The following is a 17,693-nucleotide window of genomic DNA, read 5'->3' on the forward strand; positions in this document are numbered from 1 at the left end:
TATCTTTTTTACTTCTCTTCTGCAATAATGTTTAAATGTATATATTCATATACACATATGTATCCATATACAGTTATATTGTAACTTATTGATGCATACATGAAAGTGAACACATTCACATATATGCCTTCGCAAAGCTGGTGTTTCCTGCAAGGATAGTTACAGGATACATGGTGTGCTTAGGACTGTTGTAGTCATTATCCTATCCTATCCTACCCTACCCTACCCTACCCTACCCTACCCTACCCTAACCTATCCTATTTACTTTATTCAACTGTTTCATTCAATTCCCTTCTATTCTTATACACAATTCTATTATAGTTACTAGCTCTCATTCATTAGGGTAGTTTTAGAACAGAGGAAAAATTAAACATAAAACACCCACATACAAGTTCTTCCTTATTTCTCATCATATTTAACATCTTTTATCTTGTTATTCGTAATACCTCACATTAGCACAGGTTCCTTGTCATAATTAATGATACAATGTTAACACGCTGTCCTTAGAAGAGTTCAGGTTTGACACTAGTTCTCACTTGGGTGCTTTACACTCCATGGATCCAGCACTATACAGATCTGTCTCATCATCCTGAATGTCCTCAGTGTTGACTTGTGCATTCTTCTTTCCTCGGTGTATTAGTTACTTTTCTCATTGCTTTGACAAATACAGTTTAAGGAAGGAAGGATTGTGATTGTGGGGAAGGTCTGGTGGCAGGAACAGGAGGCAGCTGGTCACATTACAATCACAGTCAGTAAGCAGAGACAAATGCTGCTGCTCAGCTAATTTTCTCCTTATTATTCAGTCTTGGACATAAATTGAGGGTAGGACTTACACTCTTAGTTAAACCTTCCTGGAAACCTCATAAACACACTCAGAGGTATGTTTCCATGGTGATTTTAAACCTAGTCAAATTGATGATGAGGACCATTGTACCTACAAACTCCTGACACTGACACCCTCACATCTTGACTATCACTGTGCTGTTCAAGAGGTAAATGAATTCATGGAGCTACACAAAGCATCTGATCTGTAGTAAGTCATCATCAACTGTGAAGCTGTTGTCATTATTCCTTGCTGTTCCACGTGCCTTTGGTGCTTGTCTGGAGCATAGTAAGTATTTCTTAGAAAGCTAAAGGAGTGCATTTTTCATGAGTTTATTTATTTATGGAAGTTTTTCAGAAGAGTTAAGTCAAAACCCTTGAAATATCTGTTATTTGGTAAGTATAGGGAGGTGGCAGAGTGTAAAAGGATGAGGAGAGAGCGTAATACTAGGCTCAAGAGCAGAAATAATCAAAACAGCAATTGAAAGACAGGGGTCCATATGATTAAAGCTGAGAGTGAGGAGCAAAGAATGAAAACCAGTCCACTTGTCCCATTTGGAGGTCACAGGTAACTTTTTAAATGTTTCCTCTTTCAGTGGCTATGAAAGCAGGACCTAATTTACACGATAGAGTATAAAGTTCTAGCCTGTTCTATGCCTGCTGGAACTGCAGTAGCTTTGTTCCATCCTCAGGAACATTTTGAAGACACATTCAAACAATGTTCTCTGTTCTGTGATTCAAAGGAGGAAGTGTAAATGGGAAAGCTGACCTGTTGTTGAATATGGTAGACATTGCCATATGGGACTTTTTTATTTAAATTAAGCCCTGAGAATTAGAACTTCATTTCTTCAAGTCTTACTGGTTCTGTTTCAAGTGCTCAGTAACCACAGGCAGCCAGTGGATGTTGCTCTGCACTTAGAATGTTTCCATCACCATAAAGAACTCCCTCAGTAAATAAAGTCTGCTTTGTATACCTAGAATATATTCCAACATTAATTCCTTTACACTTTATCTGAATTAATACCACAAATTCCATCTATTGTATACTTTTCTCTGTGGTGCTTGATTACAAGTGACAATACAATTGATCTTCATGTTTGATTACATGAAACATCAGTGTACATTGTGTTCATCTCTCAGCTCTTTCTACTAGTAGAAGACAGTTATCTACTTTAAATAAAAACAAATATAGAATATTAAAAATTCTCATGGAAGAAGGCAACTCAGAAATGTGCCACTAGAAATGGTGATGGAATGTGTCTAGAGGTGGGGCAGAGAGAGCCAGTTCTTATCAAAGCACCTGTTGGTCTCCCCCCCTTTTCTGTTATAAGAATAGGTCCCCTTGCATCAGTATGACCTTATACTATATTAGTGTCTTTATAAAAATGTGTTAACAGTAAAGATTAGTGATAATGGACTGCCCCTTTAAAGACAGACATTCAAAATTCTATACCATCTCCTAAAATACTTTGAAATACAAATTTGTGAACCATTGGTGTATAACAATATAAATCTTTGATATGTACATCAGCATAGTTAAAGAAATGTATCTTTTAGAAAGAATCCAGGCAAGCAATAAAAGTAAAGTATGACTAGCCAAGTTGGAAAAATAATTTAATGCTAGCTTTTATAATTTACAATGGTGTGAAAGATGATTAAATTTAAAATATCACCCATAATCGTAACACCAATTTTCAGTTCCTTTCATTCTACTATCTATCTACTGATCTATAGATCTCTTTATCATTTCTCTCTAAACTCTACCTTTGTCGGTCATTATCTATGTATGTATCTATGACACATACACATATATATGTATATATATATATATATCCTCTGTCCATCTATCTCCTGTCTGTCTGTCTATCCATCCATCATTCTATCCATCCATCACCTATCTACTTACCTCAAATGCTGGAAAAATTGCTTGTGCATACCAGGCAAGCATTCTTCCACAGACCTGCATTTCCAGCTCTTAATATAAATTTCTGACCAAAGACTAGTTGACATCAAGTCAATCGCTTATTTTATATTACTTATAAAGCCTTTAGAATGTGGACCTACATAGGAGAGGAGTTTCAATTTTGAATTAGTATTATTTTTACCTGCCTAATTGTATAGATCAATAGACTAACTTTAGGTGAGAAAAAGCAGGTGGACACCAGGGGTACAGAGGACATGAGATGAAGATAGCCAGACTCTGGCTTAAAGAACTACACAACATACAGCCATCCCTTCACCATGTGCACAAGGTATACAAAGTATGTTTGATTTTGGTCTCTCTTAAAGTATCTTGAAATCATGGAACTCAAAAATCCATTAGAAAGGCAGGAATAACTGAAAGTAAGATTATTTCCTCCTATTCAACAATAGGAAAAAACCCAGTTCAGTCTAGGAGGTCTAACAAGAAACTAAAGTCTTTCAGGCAGTAGCCTTGAGCCCTATTGTTAGTTATTGTAAAAAAAAGTTTTTTGTGTGAAAAAAAAAAACAAGAAACAGTTTGACTTGACTCTGCTTGGCCTTTTGGCATGCAAAAACACTAAGGCTGGCTGACATTCTGGCTGCACATTTGCAGCTGTGTAATCACTGGGGTCTGGGAGTGCTTACTATACTTAGTTCAGTTCGTGGATTCCTTTTGAGACCAAGACAATGGAACTTATAATTAGCAAACTACTATAAGTCTAGAACTATGACACATGAATAGAACTCTTCCTTTTTCTATCCCCTTCCATGGGGGCAGGGCATAAAAATAGAACAAGGAACTAGTAATATTTGCTCTTCTACTCATATCACCTTTAATAAAAATAAAACCAAAGATGGAACTTGGCAAGAGCAAAGTCCAGTGGGAGGAGGTGATTCTTGTTTTCCTCTGACACCAAAACTTTCTGATATGTAAGAGTGAATGTGAGTCGGTGAGAGAGAAATTTATTACAAAATGCCTTGCATTTACATTCTCAGTATAGTCTGCTATCCATGGTAATGTGTTCCAAGTCTGAGCACAATACAAAACCCTACATAGGCTGTGTGTATTTTCTATATCCTGAAGTATTCACATAGTACCGAAGTTAAACTTTCCCTCTCATGTTCTGTGCTTCGGTATTTTCTTTGTTCCATCTGCTCTCTGGACCTATTATTAAATAAAGTAGGAGTCACTTGAATAGAGTACTGTCATACCATAATTGTTTGATAAATGTGAAGGCTACTAAGTATTAACTGGTAGGTAGTGTTTATAGCATGGATACTTCGAAGAAAGAGATAGATTACATCATAAGTGGGACTGACTAGTATGATAGGAGTCTTCATCTTGTTACTTATAAAAATGTACAATTTACAACGTATGAGTTGTTTACTTACGAAATTTTCCATTTAATATTTTCAGACTTTAATTGAGTATAGGTAGCAGAAACTTGGAAAGTAAAATCATGGATAAGGAAAGCCATTGTATAACAAATCCAGCTCAAAACTTTATAACTTTTCCTTGGGCCATTGAGAGTAATTCTTTTGCTGTCTTATTAATTCCTGCTTCAGCTCAATGATGGATGTCAGGTTAATATATATATATATATATATATATATATATATATATATATATATATATATTGGGTATATATACACCCAAAAAACCAAACAGCCCAATGCCCAGTTCAAAAGCACCATGTGACCATACACTCCTGGATACTAGGGATGGAACATCAAGTTCCCTTGAGCTTAATCTTGACTTATCTTTCCTTATTCCCCCTAAAATACTGTCCCATCAGGCTCCTTCCTGACTCTTTTGTTTCATTTGCTATTTCCTACAGCAGGATTGCAGCTCCGTTCCCAGACTTGGTCCATCACTGCCACACCATCCATCAAAACCTTTGTCTTTCAAAGTTCAAGCAATGTAAGCAATTCTTCCTGCCTCATTTAGCAGAAAATTTCTGTTTCATTTTATCCTGCTTTCTTAGTGTATGTGGTCTATTTTACACAATTAAATATATTTGAAATGGTTAAGCAGTCCTGAGGTGCTTCTGGCTCTGTTTGTAGAGGTCTTTGTTTCTGATGAGACCTCCCACTCCTTCCAGCCTGCAACCAGTGCCTGATTTTTCCTCTTGTGGACACAATTCTGAACTGACCTTGAGTCAGTCTCGTCTGAACTGCATTCCCAAGTGTGCTTTGATATTCACACTTTTCCATCTATTTCTACAACATGAAGTTTTAACTCAATTCTGCTAAATCAGCTTATTGATAATCCACCCTTGACATGTGATTCCTCTGTGAATCAGTCCAAGACCCTCTTTTTCCACTTCTCAGACCATGTCTGATCCTTGAGCCGTCACCAAGAATCTTAGCAAGAGATTTATTTAACTGAGATACCACTCCTCTGCCTCTGATGTTTTCTCTAATACTTAATCATCTACTGACTTCACCTTACTTTTTGTCTCTAAATCCTTCCCTGTCTATGTTGTGTCAGAACTTGACTCACATCTATACCACAGCTTTTCTTCCTCTACTGCCATTGTTCCTGAATAAATATGCTCTGACCATTCATCAATCCAGCCCTGGTTGTTATTTCCCACTGTCCAAGTTGGTCATTTAAATCATGTTGCTATGGATGCTATAACGCAGGGTCTCATTTTAAGCAGCCTTTCATCTTTCTACCATGTCATCTTTCTCAAAACAGTTCTAATAAAAAAGAATATCATATGGAGCATTTCATTTGATCTTTACAAAATTGTAGATAGGCTGAAGTTACCGTCCTATGCTAGAGAAGAAAATGAAGCTCAAGGATACAGAATGACTTGACTATAGTGATTTAGAAAGAAATAATATCTAAGGGTGAAGAAAACTCAAAAAATTATCAGATACATATGTAACTCCATTCCTGAAGCTAAATGTTACTCATTTCTATTTTGCAGACAGCATAGGGTTGAAAAGGGAGAGGGAAAGATAGTATGGAGATCTCATCTTCCTCATTACTTTCATTTTCCCCTGCTCAGCAGAGAGGAAATAATCAAAACAGCTAACATTTATTGAGTGCTTGGTAAAAGACAGGTGCTATATATAAACACCTTACCTGTAACTACCTCATTTGTCTCTCCTGATAGTGTTTACGAGGTGCTTATGACTACGGAGTACAGATGGGCAAAAGAGATTAGGGAATTAGTTTGCCCAAGGGGGGGAGTGAGCACTGAATCAACATCCATGCACTTTAAAGCCACATTTTTTAACCTTGATATCAGAGCTGTCCAAATTTTAGTGTGCCCATGAGTCACTTGGAGACACCGTGGACAGCAGTGTGTGACTCAGTAGAGCTGAGTTGGGGTCAAAGATTCTGTATTGCCAATAAGCTTCCAGTTGATGTTTCTTGAGCCACATCTGAGAATTAGATTCCCTTTATTCGTCCCTGAAAGGGTTGAATATAGTCACTCCACTATGGCATGTGGAGACAAGAGAGGAGAGTCCCTGATTTTCTCTCTGAGCTCCATGCCTCTAGATGCAAACCACACCATCTCCATTCTTTCATAGGAATATCTGCAGTATGAAGCATATGCAACAAGAGTCTAAGCACTATTTAATGATTTCCATTACATACTTTAATCATCCTAATTCTGTTTGGACACAACCTTGTCTTTATTACAGTTTCTGTATTCCACAGTATCCCACATATGTTTTTCCGTGAGGCTGATTTGTTCATAAAAATTACTCTAGCTCATGCAGCTTGTCATTACGCATTCATTTAAATGAAATTTATTGACAAGGAAATAAATATATATTAGCTTTCTTTTCCAGTAGTGGAGATAAAATTTAGGGGCCTGAACATGCTAGCCCCCCCCCATTTAGCCATATCCCAGTCTTCTAGCTAAGTTCAAATTAAACTTGAACTCACTCTACAACCTTAGCAGGTCTTGAACCTAAGCCACAGGCCCAACCTACACCCACTGGAGAAAGAGATGGGTAGACAGCAGTATAAGAATACATTCAATAACATAACGAGCAATATGATACCACCAGAAACTAGGGTTCTACACAAGCAAGACCTGAACATATCAACACAGATGAAACAGAAGAAAATGACCTTAAAAATAGCTTTATGAAGATGATAGAGGTCCTTAAAGAGGTAATGAGACACTCCCTTAAAGAAATGGAGGAAAAGACAAACCAAAAAATGGAAGAAATCATCAAATCCCTTAAAGAAAGCAAGAAAGGCCAAGAAAATACAAACAGGTTAAGGAAACAGCCCAAGACTTGAAAATTCAAATAGAGGCAATAAAGTAAACACAAACTGAGGGAATGATGAAAATGGAAAATCTACATAAATGATCAGGAACTACAGATGCAAGTATAAGCAACAGAATATAAGAACTAGAAGAGAGAATCTCAGGTATTAAAGATACGATAGAGGAAACAGATTCATTGACCAAAGAAAATGTTAAATCCAACAATTTTAAAATAAATTTTATTTAAAAATTAGAAACAATATTATTTTGCATATCAATCCCAGTTCCCTCTCCGTCCTATTCTCCCATGTCTCCCAACCTCCCCATCCCATCCACCATCCACTCCCCAGGGAGGGTGAGGCCTTTTATGAGGGATCATCAAAGTCTATCAAGCCTAGGCCCTCCCCCATGTATCTAGGCTAAGAGAGTATCCCTCCATGAGGAATGTGCTCATGGAGTTCGTTGGTGCATTATGGACAAATACTGGTTCCACTATCAGAGGTCCTATAGACTGCCCAGGCTTTCTAGCTGACATCCACATTCAGGAGGCCTAGGTCGGTCCTATGTTGTTTCCCCAAATGTCAGACTGTGGTCTGTGAGCTCCCACTTATTCAGGTCAGCTGTTTTTGTGGGTTTCCCCAGCATGGTGTTGACCCCTTTGTAGATCACTCTTCCCTGTCTACAACTGGCTGCACATTCATACAACAAGAACATCTGTTCAACTATGTTGATAGTAGCATTATTTTTAATAGCCAGAACCTGGAAACAACCTAGATGCCCTTCAACTGAAGAAAGGATAAAGAAAATGTGGTACATTTACACAATGGAGTACTACTCAGTGTACAAAAAACAATGGAATCTTGAAATTTGCAGGCAAATAGATGGAACTGGAAGAAACCATCCAGAGCCAGGTAACCCAGTCACAAAAACACAAACATGGTATGTACTCACTCATGTATGGATTTTAGGCATAGAGCAAAGGATTACCAGCATACATTTCACACTGCCAGAGAAGCTAGGAAACAAGGTAGACCCTAAGAGACTCACATGGTCCCCTGGAGAAGGGAAAAGGTACAAGATCTCCTGAGCAAATTGGGAGCATGGAGGGGGTCAGAGGGAGCTAGGAGAAAGAGGAGAGGAAGACATGAGGGAGGAGGGAAGTTGAGTCAGAGGAAGAATAATAGAGGAGATCAAGAAAAGAGATACCATAATAGAGTGAGCCATTATAGTTTTAAAGAGAAATGTGGCACTAGGGAAACGTTCAGAGATCTACAAGGATGACACCAATCTAAGCAGTAGTGGAGAGGCTACTGTAAATGCCCTTCCACAATAATGAGATTGATGACTACCATATATGTTATCCTAGAGCCTTCATCCTGTAGCTGATGGAAGCAGAAGCAAACACCCACAGCTAAATCCTGAATGGAATTCCTTGAATCCAGTTACATAGAGGGAGGAGTGTTGAGCCAGCTGATGAGAACAAGCAGGAGCTCATAGACCCCAGACTGATACCTGGGAAACCAGCATAGGACAGATCCAGACCCTCTGAACGTGGGTGTCAGTGAGGAGGCCTCAGCAACCTATGGTGCCTTGGGTAGTAGATCAGTATTTATCTCTGGTGTATAAATGGACTTTGGGAGCTCATTCCAATGGGATACTCTCAGTCTAGACATATGCTCCAAATGGTATGACCAACTTTGAAGATCCCCCATGGAAGGTCTTACCCTCCCTGGAAAGCAGAAATGGGATGGGATAGGGGGTCAGTGGGAGGAAGGGGAGGAGGGTAGGGAGAAGGGACTTGGATTGACATGTAAAACAAGCTTGTTTCTAATTTAAATAAAAAAAAGAAATCAGAGAAACATCCTCACAAACAGTATAAAATATCTTGGGGCAATCCTAACCAAACAGGTGAAAGACATGTATGACAAGAACTTTAAGTCTTTAAGGAAAGAAATTGAAGAAGATATCAGAAAATGGAAAGATGTTCCATCCTCTTGGATAGGAAGAATTATCATAGTAAAAAATCATAGTAAAAGCAATCGACAGATTCAATGCAATTCCCATCAAAATCCCGGGACAATTCTTCACAGACCTTGAAAGAGCAACACTCAACTGACATCTGGGGTAACAGCTAAGACCAAACTAGACCCCCGATCTTGGGTGTCAGTTGGGGGGCTTGAACAGTCTATGGGGCTGCTGGCAGTGGTAACCAGTATTTATCCTAGTGCATGAACTGCCTTTTTGGAGCCCATTCCCTATGTAGGGATACCTTGCTCAGCTTAGACATGGGGGGAGGGCCTCGGTCCTGCTCCAAATGATTTGACAGACTTTGATGATTCCCCATGAGAGGCCTCACTTCTCTGAGGAGTATATGGAGGGTAGGGTGGGGAGATGGTGGGGATAGTGAGAGGATGGGAGGGAGAGGAAACGGGTATTGGTATGTAAACTAAGATTATTTTAACAATAAAAACAAATAAAATAAAAGAAACAAAAAAGAAAAATCATATACTGTGCTTTTTTTTTTTGAGACAGGGTTTCTTTGTGTTGCTTTGGAGCCTGTCCTGGAACTCACTCTGTAGACCAGGCTGACTTAGAACTCACAGAGATCCACCTGCCTCTGCCTCCCGAGTGCTGGGATTAAAGGCGTGCACCACCACTCCCAGAAAAATCAAATATATTCTTATGCACTTATATACCACCAAAAATCAATAGTCCACGTCAAGGTCAAAACCAGAAGAGTAAATAGCTTTACATCCTCTTTCATGACTCACGTGTCAATTACCTGCATTCTGTTGTTCCTCAACACTAATAATACCCTTTCCTTTTCTTCTTTCTGCATCCTATGGTTTACCAATTGTACATTTGTGTGTATGTATATAGATTATATATATGTATATAGATCATATATACATATATATATGTGTGTGCGTGTGTGTGTGTGTGTGCGTGTGTGTGTGTGTGTGTGTGTGTGTGTGTGTGTACTATAGGTAGGATCTGCATATGCGGAAGAACATACAGTTCATCATTCCATCATTTTGTGGCCATTGCAATGAACTGGATCCAGGGCTGGTTCCTAATGACCAATTTGGAAACCCAAATCCATAACTATATAATTCATAGACTTACATACATACTACATCTTAAGACCCTGATTTTTTAAAAATTTAGGTTAGAAACAATCTTGTTTCACATGTCAATCCCAGCTCCCTCTTCCTCCCCTCCTCCCCCGCCCGCCCCACCAGGTCCCTCAGTCCCCCACTTAATCCTCACTCCGATCACTACGGAGGGTGGGGCCCTCCATGGTGGATCTCCAGTAACTGTCATTTCATCCAGGGCAGGCCTAGGCTGTGTACGTGTGGGATACTACAGAACAGGATTTTATTTTATCAGTTGCATTTAGCTTACTCAGTTTTGTCTTTGTTTTTTTTTCATTGATTCAGATGCTGTGATATGATGTGGTAATTAATGTCATTTCCCAATATAAAACCTCATTACATACAGTTAGCCCCTGCAGATGTTTGCTCTAAAATGTGTCCCCTTGTACCACACACATAAAAATCTCCCCTTAGCTTTTGAAAAGTGAAAATGAATCAATTTTCATTGATGAAATTCAGATCTGTGGCTTCAACAGCAGGACTTAATTGCTTTCTATTATCCTTTAAATCAACTTTCAAACTTTGCTCTCTGATTACAGGTCATCTACTCTCTCCAAATCTTCTTTCCTTCAGAGTGGAATGATCCTTTGTGTTCTCATACCCACCCTTTACACTTGAGTGCTACACTAGGAAATTTTTTTATTTTTATTTTTTTATATCATTTTTATTTTAATTTTAAATAGCTTGTTTTACATGTCAATCCCAGTTCCCTCTCCCTCCCCTCCTCCCGCACTCCCCTTCCCCCCCAACCTCCCACCCTATTGCCAATTCCTTCCACTCTAGGGGATATCTAGAGTCTGTCATTTCACTTCATGTAGGGTCCAGGCACTCCCCTAAGAGTCCAGGCTGAGAGAGCATCCCTCTTTGTGCTATGGGCACACGATGACTGTTTGTATTCCAGGGATAGACACTCATCCACTGCTCAAGGCCCCATAGGTTGCCCAGGCCTTCTCACTGACACTCACATTTGGGTGGTCCAAATCAGTCCCATGTTAGCCTCCCCGCTGTCAGTCTGGGGTCCAAGAGCTCTCCCCTGTTCAGATCAGCTGTCTCTGCTGGTTTTGCCAGCCCATTCTTTGCCAATTTGCTCATCACTCCTCTCTCTCTGCCACTGGGTTCCTTGGTTCAGTTCAGTGTTTAATTGTGTGTTTGCCTCTGCTTCCATCAGTCACTGGATGAAGGCTCCCAGATGGTTATAGACATCAAGTTCATTATCAGGAATGGGCATTCGAGGTAACACCAATTGGCAAGCTAAATAATAGTGGAGAGACCACCTCAAATACACTAGGAAATTTATGAGCAATTTCCTTATTATTCTCATAGCAATCCTGAGTGGCAAGGTGGGTCACTGACCCCATTTTACAGATAGGAACTAAGGCTGAGAGAAATGAAATTATAACTAATATTGGTGCTATTACCAGAAATGCTGTTGATATTACTGGAAGCAATAAAGGTAGATTCAAAGCATTGAACTTGGCACTGCTCTTATTGCCCATCTCACCTATAGTCAGGTCTGTCATAACATCCCGCTCTCTAGTACCAACTTCTGTCCTAGTATCCTAGTTTGCTTTCTGTTGTGACAAACACCATGATAAAAAGCAACCTGGGGGGAAAAGGGTTTATTTCACCTCTCAAGTTATAATTCAACATGAAGGAAAGTTGGCTGAAATCCAAAGCAAGAATGTGGGGTCAGGGACTGAAGCAGAAGCCATGGAGGATCACTGGTTACTGGCTTGTACTCCATGGCTTGCTCAGCCTACTTTCTTATATAAACCAGGAACACGTGGCCAGAGGTAGCACCACCAACAGTGGGCTAAGCCCTCTCACACCAATAATTAATTAAGAAAATGAATGTGCCTACAAGTCAATTTGAGGGGGGTATTTTCACAGTTGAGATTCCCTCTTCCCAAACAATTCTAGCTTGTGTCAAGTTGACAAAGAAATTACCAGCACATCTAGCTTTTATAATTTTGGTAGAAGTTCAAGATTTAGTCTTATTGGCTCATACCTAATATCTTTTTTTAAAATTACGTCTTCATATGGTCATATAGCAGAAGGAGTTAATGAGATCCCTTAAGTTTGTTAGGTCTCTAGCCCCATTCATCATGGTTCTGTCCTTATCCCCAAGTACCTTTCAAATAGCTTACCTTCACCTTCAAATGTCATCACTTTGGAAGTCAGGATCTTAACATAATGATTCGCGGGGCATAAAATCACTCAAATCATAACATCTATGACTATTAACATTTCAATAACAATCACTGCACTGCTCTTATAATCAAAATACATGAAAGTGTTCATATAATATACTATTAAAGTATAGTGCTCTGTGAATATACTTTAAAAGTTGCATGCCACTGTCCATTAATTTTACCCCATACCTTGCCCATGTCAAGCCTTTTCAGTGCTTTTTTATTATGTGCAAGATAAAATTCAAGCTACTTTAGGATGGATAGTCCTTTACATTCTGTCCCCCTGCCTTTATCCATTCTGTTATCCCACATCCTAGGTGTGACCATCAATGTTCAGAGCATTAACTTGCATTGCCTTCATATCTATGACCCCTTGTTGTCCTCTGTATGCACATACAACATGGAAGTAGAAGTAAATTTGTCTGGGGAAACATAGGGGGCTAATGGGAGGGGTAAGGAAAGAGAGGGTGGAGTATGAAGAGAACATACTCAGCATGTTAGTACAATGTATACTTGTTTGCAGACTAAAATACATTTTTAAATTTAGAAACAATCTTATTTTACATATCAATCCCAGTTCCCTCTCCCTCCCATCCTTCCATGACTCCACCAACTCCTCAATCACCCCTCATCCAGTTCCCATGGAGGGTGAGGCATTCCATGGGGGATCATCAAAGTCTGTCACATCATTTGGGGGAGGGCCTAGGCTGAGCGCATAGCCCTCCATGGAGAATTGGCTCCCAAAGTCCGTTTGTGCACTAGGGATAAATACTGGTTCTACTGTCAGAGGTCCCATAGACTAACTGGCACCCACATTCATAAGGAGAGAGAAAAATGGAATATATCAAGTCCAATTTACACACATAGTAATGTTTCTGTTTGCCAAAAGATAAAGACATATGTCCACGCTATAGTTTCATCTTAAATAAAATATACTTGACTTTAAGATCAATCAATCAGCCAGTCAATTTAGCTACTTAGTTGTGTCTGGTTTCATATCACTCTTTTCTTAAAGGTGCATTCCTAGTCCCTGAAGCCATGCAAAAACATTATTTCATATTCTAACTTGCACGCCAATCACCACCATCCTTTTTTAAACATTTCCTCTACATAGCATCTTTGAAGGCTCCAGGATTTCAAACAAAACAAAGACACAGATCATGGTGGCTTGATCACAAAACTTGAATCTGGTGCCATAATGAACAATTCATGAAATTAAAAAAAATACACACATAGCTTACCATCAATCACACTGGATTTTCAGCCCATCAAAGGAACAGGCTGCTTATTAAAGCATCCATACAGGTCACCTAGCTCTCATGTCCCAGGAACACCCAGCAAGAATTAAATAACTGTCTTGCTCAGAGAACATGCTGAAATTGGAAAGGGTTTGCAACCTCTGGATAATGAGAAATTGTGTACATTGAATTTCCTGTTTTTCCCTATGATGCACTGGTATTCACACACACTTGCACATGCATGCGCATGCCTGCGCATGTGCACACACACACACACACACACACACACACTCCATTCATTATATCACATTACAAGCTTCCCTTAAGGCTTTCTTCAATGGGATGTGAAGGTTTCTTCTGGCCTCGCATGTGTGCTGTTTGGAATAAGGGTCATGACTTTAATTTTCAAGTCCATTTCCACAACTTTTTCATCATGAGCACAAGAACCCTCCTGCTACTCTTAAACTGTAATTATATTCCTCTGTGTTGTGAAACTTTGTTTAAAACCCTTCTTTTCTTAAAAACTACCATACAAAACCTCCAAACCTGAATTTTCATGAAAGTAATCACCCGGTTTCTCTTGCTTGCTATGACTGCATTGCTGCAAAATTTTAAAAAAGATGTGTTTATTCATTTTAAAAATACTTGTTTTATTTATGTTCATGCATATTTACCTGCATGCATGCATGTGCATCACATGCATGCCTGGTGCCTGCAGAAGTTAGAAGAAGGCATTGGATCCCCTGAACCTGGAGTTATAGATGCTTGTGAACCACCATGTGGGTGCTGAGACCTGAACCCAGATTCTCTTCAAAAACAGCAAGTACTGTTTTCTGTGCAATAGGGCTGAGAGAAAGGAAGAGAAGTTGGGTGTTTTCCTCATTCTGCACCTTGTTTACTGAGAGAGTGGCTCAATGATCTGGCTGGCCAGAAAGTTTCCATCTTCCCCTCACTGAAGTGAAATGAAACACATGTGCCATTATGCATGGAATTCTGCAGCAGTGCAAGGGGTCTGAGCTCTGCTCTTCATCCTCGGGTGCCAAGCACTTTACCTACTCAGCCACCTCCCTGCCTCTTGTTCTGACTTTATCATAGGTATGTCCTTTAGAGGATGGATTTTTGTTCAGTTTTAAAAGCACATCGCTCTGTTCAATAGGATCAGTCTCAATTTTTAAATGTTTTCCTAACGTATAATTATCATCTACCAGAGACCCAAAAGTACTGTCAGTGTGACTGAAATCCGAATGTAAATATTTTATCAACAGCTGTCAAATCTCAATTGGCAGCAAATAGAAAGCCCCTGAATTGCTATCATCCAGGCAGGAGGCTACAGCACTTAATTGACAGATCAGACATTCTCTGGTTTCCATGATCCTGTCAGCATCTGCAATGTATTTACATGGTGCACTACTCTACACAGTCACTGTGACAATCAGCATGATGAGCAAGTAACTTTGCTGTACTCTCTGGGAGACACCCAGGACAGGGTGGCTGCCTGACTTCCAGTGTATTGCTTCAACTCATAGTATCTATGGTATCTGCTCTTGACACAGACTGACTACTGGCATCAATGGATTATTATTACGTCCATAAACAGATAAGGGTTTGCCATTAACAGTTCGGGAACTCTATGTTTTACTTTTTGAGTCTTCACTCAGCCAACTTTCTAATTGTGAATGTGCTTGGTTTAGCCGAAGAAATTCGTATATACACATAGAAATGACCTTTCACTCTCAATGTAGATCAAAGAGACAACAAAATTGATATTTCTCAAGAGGTCTTTCCAAACAACTTATGTTATTTTCTGCTTGTACCACTGTCTGTCCCTCTGTCCCTTCTCTTAGTATTGTCCCCTAGGACTTTTCCATTCTTAACTACTGAAGCAGCAAATATATTGGAGCAATTTATAAGCAGTGATTAAGTTCTTTGAGAGCAACTAAGTCTACACTATTTTCTGACTCTACAGCCACACCTTTAATAAATATAAGTCTCCAACAGAGAAGGATGTGCTTTAGGGAATGAGGATAACAGATGAGGGAGAGACAACAAATTATAAATAACTGTGACCCAATTACATCTATATCAATATATGCTAAAATGAGGATATTCTAATATGCTTTTAAAAATTAAACTTTTTCATTTTCAGTTCAGTTTTAAATGGAATAGAACCTGGGTTCCCAGGATAGAAAGAAAGAAAGAGAGAGAGAGAGAGAGAGAGAGAGAGAGAGAGAGAGAGAGAGAGAGAGAGAGAGAGAGAGAGAGAGAGAGACTAGGGAAAAGTTACGAATAGAAGTGCCAAATGGTATGACGTGTTAGCAGGCTATGCCAGGGACCCAAAGGGAGAAAACAATGAGGCACATTCAAGAAAAGAAAAAAAGAGTGAGGTCAGAGATTAGGAAATAGAAGGGAACAAGAACAGGTGAACCAGATCCTATCAGAGGTGCTAACTCGTGGCAGCTCATTGGGGCTCACTGCACATTCATGAGAAAGAACAGGTGGGTTCAAGAAGGTCTTATTAGGTTTCCCAGAGTAGACTTGTGTAACCAGCAGGGAAGCCGAGTGACCATCAGAAAGCTAATGCCCTCTTCTGAGAGACAGTGGGATGCCTTAGAGTACTGAGGAATATGCCAAAAGATACCAGAGTCCCAGCATGCATTAAAGTGAAGGAAGAGGAAAGTGAAGGAAAAATGGAGGCTCTGATAACCCAAGGATCCCAGGCCATAAGGAGTCAGTTGATCTTTCCTAAATATCAGAGGGACAATTTTTGTGATGAGTCTGAAAGAACATTTTTACACTCCACTTACAAACAAAGAGCAGAGGTCTGGAAAGGTGAAATGACTTTTAAAAACTATACAGAGGACATGGGCTGTCACCTGCCAGCCTGTCCTCTTCATTTCCAGTCCAGGGATTTTCCTCATTATTCAGCGCCCCCTCCCTGGATGCAGCTCAGTGCCTTCCTCAGCACCTGGCATGATTTTTCTCTTGGAAAGAAATTTCATTACATAACTTAGTTTCTATCTCCATTTCTTTTCTGAAAGCAAATAAACATGAATAAAAAATAATGGTTGCATGAAGGAGAGTATTTGGTGTTGATATCACAGGATAAAATATGGATTTTGGTGGCCATACATAGACCACATCTTCTAAATGTTTATTTTAGAGGTACAAAATACAACAGAAGATGCTAGAAATTAGTACTGCATTTATTGCATTCCCCAGGTTCATAGGCAACTCCAATGTATCTCCCTTCTCCTGGACCTGATATTTTTGTGCATATATTTCCCTTTTTCTCCCAGAAAGGAATAGATTCACTTGGTTTACTTAATTTGATAAGTAAAATAATCTAATGGAAACCTCATGAATTCACAAAGTATTTCTTAGCTGCGCAGGCCTACTTAATAGCTTTAAAAATGTAACCAGCAACAGCCCAGGCTCCTGGCACCATACTGCCAAGATTAGGACTGGACCAAGTACAACATGGAGAAAGGTCAACAAATAGTCTAAGTATAAAAATCATGAATGCCACTGATTGGACAAAGTTATTAACATCTTAGAGATGTTTCACCATCTGAAAAATGCAGATAAAAGAAGTACACAACCTATCATACTGATTAAGTGTAGACAGATGTCAAGCATAAAGACCCAGTGTGAAGGCTGGGAATCAGCTTGGTCCTTGATTGGATCTGAGTGTCAGATGACCCAATAAGCTCTACAAAGTCTGCATAAATGCGCGCACACGCGTGCGCGCGCGCGTGTGTGTGTGTGTGTGACCACAGTCTCTTCAAGGCTTACACTCATTTTCTCTTTCTGTTCCTCTGTTCCTGACCCCTATGGCTGTTCTGTATCTGTCTTTGAGATTGAAATATGAGGCTATGCCTCTCCATTAGGATCCTGAGACAGAAGGAAAGGAAAACATTTCAAAGTCAGTTCTTCTTAAGGAAACTTTCTTTAGGGACATTGCCCAGAGTCTACTGCCTAGAACTGTGTCAAATAGCTAGAGCAAAGAGTGCTGGGCAGATGGGATGGGATGCTGTTTTATTTTTCCTTGGAGACAAGATTTCATGTGGCAGCCTATCTGGCCTGAAA

At 39.5% G+C, this 17,693-nt stretch overlaps 1 protein-coding gene across 5 annotated transcripts in view; it reads right to left on the reverse strand.

Moving 5' to 3' along the window:
* Chrm3 (cholinergic receptor muscarinic 3) overlaps window positions 1-17,693 on the reverse strand; it is a 351,264-nt gene that overhangs the window by 248,633 nt on the left and 84,938 nt on the right. The gene's annotated exons all lie outside the window — the stretch shown is intronic.

This window comes from Mesocricetus auratus, unplaced genomic scaffold, assembly GCF_017639785.1.
Source record: "Mesocricetus auratus isolate SY011 unplaced genomic scaffold, BCM_Maur_2.0 Super-Scaffold_100013, whole genome shotgun sequence".
Taxonomy (NCBI): domain Eukaryota; kingdom Metazoa; phylum Chordata; class Mammalia; order Rodentia; family Cricetidae; genus Mesocricetus; species Mesocricetus auratus.